General features: G+C 39.7%; 1 long non-coding RNA gene across 1 annotated transcript in view; it reads right to left on the bottom strand.

Moving 5' to 3' along the window:
- Positions 1 to 77: 77 nt before the first annotated feature.
- The window catches only part of LOC111866252, a 15933-nt gene continuing 6306 nt past the window's right edge, over positions 78 to 9704 (bottom strand). The window contains exons 2-3 of the long non-coding RNA XR_002843113.2: positions 8684 to 8793; positions 78 to 346 (exon numbers count right to left, since the gene is read on the bottom strand). This is a non-coding gene — a long non-coding RNA (uncharacterized LOC111866252). The remainder of the gene's footprint in view (positions 347 to 8683; positions 8794 to 9704) is intronic.

Below are 9704 nucleotides of genomic sequence, written 5' to 3'. Positions count from 1 at the left end.
AGTGCAGTGCATTCTTTAAGAGAAATATGTTGTCTTGTCATGGGGGCTACTACCCAACTTTGGGTGGATAGTTCTGACAAAGCACTGGAAATGTTAAGCAGGAACCTGTCTGAAATGGAAGCACAAGGACGATTTAGTAATAACTGTACTTCTTATTAAGTACATTCACTTACTCTGTTTTCATTCCACTGATTTTCTGGAATGGCATTTAATAGCACTCCAATGCAACGTGAGAAACAAGACTGCAGCACAGGTGATCTGAATCCTTCATCAAGAGCTGATAGTACCAGAACTTGCATGAGCTTGTTAAACTTGTCTTCTGGACCGTTTTTAGAAAGTGATGGAGCTACAGAATGAATAAATTCCAAAACTTGAAAAGCAAAATCCTATTACAATACTCCAAGTTTGTTCGTTTCCTAGTTTAACGATTTCGCAGTTGTTACACTGCATAGCAATGGTATTTCAACTGTAAATTATGAATTGGGAAGGACATGGGAAAGGCCAGAGACTAATCAATCATGTATAACATTCAACATTAAGGTATGCCAAAACTTGAGATAACTACAAAGAAGTTAATTCTTATACAACGACTGTGGCAACTGTTCCAATTCAAAATTTAAAATTCAATAAAAATTGCCAGACATTTTCTGCACATACAATATAACGTGTTTTGAGGCAACTGCAAGAGTCGGTAAGCAAATAAAACCAAGCCAGGTAACTACAAAAGAGGATTTTAGTATGAAAGCAAGAAAATGAGGTCCAATAAACCTGTCCTTCATTAAGGCACACACTGAATGTTTATTTTAGAGCTATCCTAGTAAACTCTTGGAAGCTGTAAGGATTTTCTGAGCCCCATCAGAAAACAAGACACTTAGAAGAAAGCCAGGATTCAGATTGTTCTAATGCAGAATGTGCATAGTGCAGTTATGTAGATATGACTTACCATCTGGCTTCAACTCAAGGACAATGTGTACTTTGTATGCAAACAGATGCATCATCATATGTGGTACCTGTAGTTCCTTGGACATGTAATGGACAGGTTTATTCACGTGTAACACCACACAACAGAAGTCACATCAGAAACTCTGAACTCATGTAATGAAATTTTCTTTCTCTTCTTATTGTCAAAACTGTATTCTAGCCGGTGATGCATGTGTGGTGATGGAGTGAAATGGGGGAGGACTAACAGGGACACACAGTATTGCCATCATCATTTAGAACAAGCTAAATAATTAATGAAAAAAATTATGGAAATCAAAATTTTATTAAAATATGAGACTTAAGAATTTATATGAGGTGCTATCAGAAAGTTCTCGGACTGTTATTGTTGTAACTGTCTCAGTGAAGAGAGAGGAGCCCAAGGTCACACTTCTGCAAACCTATTGCATCAGTCTGCCACATGACATAGCACTATAAACATGTACTGTTTTTACATGAATGCTTTTTTACTTCATACTTTGCCTGCCATGGATGGCAAATTTGAGCAATGTGTCTGCCTGAAGTTCTGTGTGAAGCATAGTAAATCCGCTACCAAAACTCTTGAAATGCTTCCTGAGGCTTTTGGAGAACATTCTTTAAGCTAGAGAGTGGTTTTTGAATGGCATTCATGTTACAAGGCCGGCTGACTGTCAGTTGAAGGTGGCAAATGTTCAAAGTGACCAAGCATCAGCAAAATGACAGAAAATGTTGACAAAATGTGATAACTCATCCATGAAGACCATCGACAAACAAACCATGAACTAGCAGACACCATTGGGATCAGATACAGAGTTTGCCAGGAGATCTTAACAGAAAATCTGAACATGAGCCACATTATATANACATTTTAACTTGAATTAAGGTTTAAAAAGTGCTAATTTAAAAATCAAATCGACGCGTGTAGATTAACAAAGATTTTATACAATTAGAAAGACTGGGATTTTTACAATTTTAACAAGCAGTGTAACAGTTACGTGAGTGATACACACCTGATGATGGCCATTTAGGGCCGAAACATGTAGTGTGGAGGAGGAAAAAGAAGTAAAAACTACAATAAAATTGTTGCACTTAAGACAGTATTTGTCCATATATATTAATAAATTATGTTTATTGTCACCAAGTTTCAACAGTAATAGGACTTTTTATATTTGTCATCATTTTATTTTATTCTATTTTTTGGCTTATTTGTCTTTTATATATGTACCACTTGACGTGTTCCATATCCTACCTGTTATACTGTGGATCTATGGAATGTAAAATAAATGAATGAATGAATTAACTAAAAGGAGGGTTAAGGAAACTGTGCAAGTAGCATGGGATCCAGCACCAACCACTGTTCATGGCCCTTTAGGAATCACATATGACCTCAATGAGAAAGTGAACACTACTGTAAATTGTTTAGTAAACCAGTTCACATCCCATGATCTGTATGATGCAAATCATGAGTGACAGGGGGAGACCAGAGTCCAGCTCTGCTAGCATCTATAGATGACACCTCCTTGGTAAAAGTACGAACCTGTGACATACATAAATTAATAAATCCATTGAAATTGAGAAACACTTATGGACTTGATGGTATTCCAAACGAATGCCTCAGGCATCTTCCAAGAAGACAACTGGTACACCTGACACATTTATTTAATGACTGCCTACAGCTGTCCCATTTTTCAAAGCCTTGGAAGGAAGCAAGAGCTACATTACCAAAAGCCAGTAAGGACCCAAAATTCCCTCAAAATTTACATCTGCTTAACCTCTTGTCCACAAGAGGCATGCTATTAGAGAAAGTTATTCTGAAAATTGTTCAAAGGCACACTGAAGAGAGAGGCCAGCTTAAAGCCAGCTAGTTTGGTTTCCGTTTCTATCACACCATAACACTTCAATGTATGAGGCTTACAGATGTCACCTTAAATTTCAACAAAAACATGTATATGACTGCTGTATTCTTGGATATTGAAAAAGCCTTTGACACAACCTGACTTCCTATATAAATTAACTGATAATACAAATAACGTCGTGAATGCAACAATTTATTTGGTTGTAGATCTTTGTCTTTTTCTTTCTCTGCACTACATGTTTTGGCTGTAATTGGCCATCAACAGGTGTATTTTTCACTACGTAGCTGTCACACTGCACACATTCCAAAATCTAAAACATCAGCCTGTCAGTTTTGTTTAAAATCTTGCCCACACACGCTCGTCAATTTGATTTCAGAATTCCAGTTTAAAATTTAATTTCTAAAATTTAAAGTTTTAAATACCAGGGACACCTCCTCTGTGTCTACATGTGCTGCAGCGGCTATTTCTTGTTTCCAGCACCGTTCATGTATTATTCTGTGCAGGCTCCCTGTGTGTGTGTCGCTGCTCATCTTTAATACTACTATTAAAGATGAGCAACTGTTGCCTAGCAACAGATGTTCTACTGTTGCGTGAGCTTGCTTGCACAGGAATGTGTTTACAGAGTCGCTGCCTGGCAATGGGTATACATGTCACAATATTTAGGCATCATCTTCTTTCCAAAGCCTGTACCAACAGAGGACTTGTATACAGTGCAAAAGGAAGAATTTTCAATAACATGCTATACATGTGATATATACACTTGACAAAGGTCAAGCATAAAAATTTGGATCCAGAGAGAAGTTAAATGGTTAAAGGCAAAGGTGAGGAGGGTGTACAATAAGAGGAAATTTGGAGAGCATTACCAAGAGGAGCTGAACGTTTACCTAAGGAGTTACTGGTACCAAAAAGGCTCAGGAGACTTTCTTATGTTTGGTCCTACAAAATGAAGGTAAATGATTGGCTGAGTCCTTCAAATATGTTAAAAGATCTAAAGGAAACAGAGAACATATTCTGGCAATAAAAGACTATAATGATGATCTCATTACAGACAGAAAAGGAAAGGCTAATTCCTTAAATTCTTATTATGCATCTGTAGTCAGCTGCGAAAGAAATGATCTGCAAATCCAATCAACAGATTCAACTAAACCCTTCAATATTAGTACAAACATTATAAGGAAGTGATTATCAGCAATCAGGAGAAAGAAATCTGTCAGACCAGATCACATTCCTGGGAAAATTGTAAAGTTGCGCAGGGAAGCCATGATTCTATACCTTGCAAGATAATCTATCCCAGGGGACTGGAAAAAGGCTATAGTGGTCCTGATTGACAAAGGAGTAGATCGATCAGTAAGTGGAAACTACAGACTGGTCAGTTTAACATCAGTGGTTTGCAAACGAATGGAGCATGTTACAGCAGGGTATCTAAGGCAAATTTGGGAAAGGAGTGAGTGGTTATATGAGGGCCAACATGGCTTCACATCAGGGTATCTGTATGAAAGTCAGTTAGTCAGAGTCTGTCAATATATTGCTGATTCCCTGGACGAGGAGGCCAGGACAGACATGATTATAATAGATTTTTCAAAGGCCTTCAATTTAGTCCCACATGATAGGTTAATTAACAAAAATAGTGGAAACCAGAGTGGACTTGAGGGCAGTTGTATGGATAAAGGAATTTCTCTTAGGATGTTCACAGAGAATTCGAGTAGACCGATGAAGTCACAGTAATGTCAGGAGTGCCACAAAGAAGCATATTTGGTTCGCTACTATTCCTAGTTTATGTCAATGATATTCTGCAGGACACTGACTCAAACATACGGCTATCTGCAGGATATACAGGAATATAGTGGATAGTAGTGATACGGGCAAGCTGCAGACAGATCTGAATATTTTTGGGGAATGGGTGGTAGAAAATTAAATTAAGATAAATCCAGATAAGAGTAAAGCGGTAAGGTTCATGAGAGCTAGGGTGAAGGATTGACTGAGGTATTACTTTGGGGATCAATTAATTCTAATGTCAAATAGCTTTAAGTACCTAGGAATAATCATGTGCAGAGATCTAAGCTGGGCAGTTAACGTAAGCTATACAATAAAAAGCATGAAAGGCCCTTCTTTTAACAATGTGTATACTCAAACAGGGAAATAATAACTCGAAATGTCTAACTTACACGTAACTAATGAGAATGATACGTGAATATGGTGCGGTATTTGGGACCTGCACAGAGAAGGGCAGGTAAGCACTTTAAAACAGGTACAGGGTGGGGTGCAGAAACTTCCTTTTTGGGAAGACGCATTGTGAAGGGAGGGGAGGTCACAGAAAAGTGGGGATAGGCTCGGCGAATGCAGCAGTCGCAGAAGTTTCTGTCTAATACCCCTCAGTAGGAAACATGAGGTGGACGAGTAAGCAGCATGCGTTTGCTGTCGAAGTCTATTTTTCGAACAACCACTCCTACGTGGCGGTGCAGCGTGTGTTCCGTACTCACTTCAGAATTAAGCCCAGAGGTCTGGTTCCCGGCCGGAAATCGATTGTTTTGTGGGTAGAGAACTTTAGGAGAACCGGGAGTGTGGTGAAAAAATCATCAGGACGACAACGGACCGTTACAACACCAGAAAATGTGGAGGCAGTTTGACAGCCGATTTTGAGATCTCCAAGACGCTCTGCTCGCAAACATGCAGTCGCCCTAGACATATCCAATCGTTCAATGCACCAAATTCTTCACGAACATCTTCATTTCCATCCCTATAAGATGGTTGTTGTGCAAGAAATATCACGACATGATTTCCAGAACCAAATAACGGGGTGCGAAACGTTACTGGAAACTTTACTCCTGGATGCACTTGTTTTCTTTAGTGATGAGGCACATTTTCACCTATCTGGATAAGTCAACAAGCAAAATATGCGCTATTGGAGTGGTAACAATCCCAGAGAGCTCCATGAGAGGCCACTTCACAGTGATAAGGTGACAGTATGGTGTGTGTTGTCAAGAGTTGGAGTTTTTGGCCCTTATTTTTTTGAAGAAGACAATCAAGTAGTTACTGTCAATTCACAGCATTATGTGGACATGATTAAAAACTTTTTTGAACCAGCTCTTTAAGAAATGCATCTAGGAAATGTCTGGTTCCAACGGGATGGTGCCATGGCCCACACGCCCCGAACTTCGATGACAGTTTTGAGGGCAAAGTTCCCCAGATGGCTCATCTCACTTCGAGGTGACATCCCGTGGGCAGTGAACTCACCTGATCTAACGCCCTGTGATTTTCTTTATGGGGGGGATACCTCAAGGCAGAAGTTTTTAAACATCGCCACACAAACCTGCTTCAGCTGAAGAATGTTTTTCTGCAGGAAGCAGCCCAAATTTCAGTGCACATGTTGGAACGTGCAGAGGGGTACTTCAGAAAACGGTTGCATCAGTGCATAGAGAACGGTGGCCACCACCTTCAAGATATTTTGTTTAAACCTACATGATTTAAAACTTTAAAGTATGTTCTTTCATTAGCTAAACATAAATGTTGTCTATCAGCAATAATTTTTCTTTTATTCGCCTTAAAAAAAGGAAGTTTCTGTGCCCCACCCTGTACAAAGAAGAGCGGCTAAATTTGCAAATCATACAAATGAACTGGGTTGGAAAACTTTGGCACAGTGTAGAATGATAGTCAGATTGGGCATCCTTTACAAGGCATCCACTAGGAGACTGGCTTGGAAAGCGATAGGGTATAGCCTGCTTAAACTACGCTACCTGAATAGGGATGATCATAGTTGGAAAGTTAGGAGTAGGAAACAAAGAACAGATGTTGGCAAATATTCCTTTGTAAATAGGACCACAAAAGATTGGAACTGTTTACCTGCAGGCAAACTAGCATCTCTTCTCTGTAAATTAAACATATTTAGAAAGAGGATCAGAGAAACAGTTACAAGCAAAGAGGTTTTAAGTGGGGACTGAATGAAAATAAATGAAGTGAGCTGAGTTATAGTGAAGATGAGGATAAAGTATCACATGCCCTTGTGTCACTTTATAAATATTGAGGATACTCTAATAGTATTGCAATTACTGAGGACATTCAAATGCACTGGGATTATTATGTGTGTGTCCAGGTAAGGTGTGTACTCCTAGCTAATGTATACATTTTGATGTGCACTGTGTGTACTCTGTTTTGTATAGTCTTAACTCCCTTGTCTGTGTCAGTGTAAGGTCTACTTCCACCAGGTGTACACCCGATTGCAGTAAATAATAATAGTACATTTTCATAAGAGACTCACTCATTTTCTCATCAGAGAGGAACTTACATAAGGACTGTAACTGAAAGCGTTCAGACAGAAAAAAGAATCTCTGGTCATGAGCCTCAAGGAGCTTGGCACCAAGATGAACTGATTGGTGGTAAACCACCAGTTGTAAAGTAACTCTGACTCTGACTCTGGGAGCAGCCACAAAGCAATGACAGTGAAGACTATAAGAGGCTGAGGCTCAGTGTGTGCTGCCATGATTTGTAAATTGTGTATCAGTGAGGCTGTTAGAATTAATTGTATTTACATGTTAAAAGTGTTGAATAAACCAAATTACCAACCCAAACCTCATGTCTAGTCAGTAACATGTGAAGTGCAGGAGCCCAGTTCAAGCATCCTAACAACATGTTTACAAAATATGAACAATGCTCCTGGATAAAAATTGAAGTTGCACGAGGTCGTAGTGCACAAAACTGTTATCAGGGACTGTGAGAAGCATGTGGTGATGCTGCTTTGCCATATTGAAGAGTGGAATGATGGATGAAATTGTTCTGTGAAGGGAGGGATGCCATTCAGGACAGCCATCATTCAGGATGACCCCATGCTGACAACCACACAATTCAGCTTCTTGCTTCTTTGCTGGATGTCGATCGTCAATGGGCTGCGCAGGAGTTAGCTGCTAAGGTAGGCATATGTCACAAAACTGTGCTCCAAATTCTGCACGATATTCTTGGATACCGCAAAATTGCAGCATGTTGGGTACCGCATACAATGTTCGAGGCGCAACAATGGCAATGTGATGCAATTGCACAGGACTTGCTGGACTGGTACCAGAGGGAAGGTGACGACTCCCTTGGAAGGATCGTCACTCTGGACGAAACTGGGCTCGCTCATACGAACCACAATTGAAGTGACAATCAAATGAATGGAAGCATCCTGGCTCTCCTCGTCCAAAGAAAGTGCGCCCTACACAGAGTAATGTGAAGGCGATGTTCACTGTGGCATATGACATCGATGGAGTGATACTGCACGACACTGTACCTCAACGACAGACAGTAAACACTGCCTACTATTGCAATTTCTTGCATAATCACATTCGTCCAGCACTCAGGAGAAAGTGACGACACTTGCTGGCAACGAACCCCATCATCCTTCATGACAATGCAAGGGCTCATACTGCTGACGCTGTCAAGGATCTCCTTTGCCGCTGGCGATGGGAGATACTGCAACATCCGCCATACTCACCCGATACGAGTCCATGCGATTATGATCTCTTTGCCATAATGAAAGAACCACTGCCAAGGGACACATTACAACACAAGATAGGAGATTATTCATGCTGTAGGGCGGTCACTGATGGACACCAACAGAAGTGGATGCACTGTTGGTGTATGACGCCTTCCACAAATTTTGCAGAAGGTGGTACACATGGGAGGCAATTATATTGAAGGAATGTAAATGTGTTTACCTCAGGTAATAAAGTCATTTCTGAACTATAGAGGTGTACCCACTACTTTTTATCTGATCCATGTATATTCTCTAACATGATATTCAAACCAGGGTCCTCCACAGCATGAAGCAGGAATGCTAAACCACTACCCTACAAACACTTCACCACAGGAGATAGGACAGTGACATCTGCATGCCATACCTTCAATTCATATCTGCAAATACATTCATGGAGTTCAGGACCGCTCATCTGATGCAGAGTCTGTGTGAAAGGTCCATGGGGGAGCTGAAAGTCTTTAATGTTCAAGGAATCTGAAAGGAAATATGGTTCCAGTATACATTCCCAGTATTCCATTTGCACCATTTGAGTACCTCTCAGCATTTTCCTACTTTATACAGAAAGATAGTATATAGTATTATTATGTCCTGTGTCCATGACCCCTCCTTCTAACACTTTCCTAATGATATTTCATCCACATGACAGATTTTCATGAAACGTGGTATGTCCATTATGACCTTATAGGCCATCCCATTTTTGTTCTCTTTTAACATCCCATCATCAACAGCACCACTATATTTACCGTGCAAATATCTGAGGTGGGAGTGACAACATCTGGTATTTCAACAGACCACTAATGACTATGTAACTTCTAGTAGGATACTTTTCTGTAGAACATCAACAACATGGTGCAACAACTATATTTAGCCTTCAGTTTGATGGCAGTTGTCAATGAAGCAGGGATGTGAAATTCTGTATGCAGACAGATCATAAATGTCCCTGCAAATTCTGTACGATCCATTTTTAAACTTTTCAAATTATAATCGTGATAATGTTAAACTCTGAGGTTATAGTTACCAAATTTAAAACAGTGGAAATCTGTACTATTTGAAAACAGACACAGACCAGTAAATTGTGTACTTTTTAGTTTATATTTTCTGGTAGTCTGACAATATAAGTGGAAGCATTTTNTCTCGTATTAATCTAGATTCCATAATACTTCAGAATTAATTACTGTAAAAAGGTGACATAAATTTACCAAATGTTATCAGAACTACTGAAGTGACCTCCTCCTGCCTTCAAGCATGGCCTGAAATACGTTTACAAGTTCTCTGACATTCTTTGAAGTTCATTCTCAGGAACTGAAGCAATTATACATGTTATATCACTTGCAAAGCTTTGGCAGTGCAAGAGTTATCTTGCTGGAAACAACCCATGTTGTCTT

Source organism: Cryptotermes secundus, unplaced genomic scaffold, assembly GCF_002891405.2.
Source record: "Cryptotermes secundus unplaced genomic scaffold, Csec_1.0 scaffold940, whole genome shotgun sequence".
NCBI lineage: Eukaryota > Metazoa > Arthropoda > Insecta > Blattodea > Kalotermitidae > Cryptotermes > Cryptotermes secundus.
This window is presented reverse-complemented; position numbering and strand designations above follow the sequence as displayed.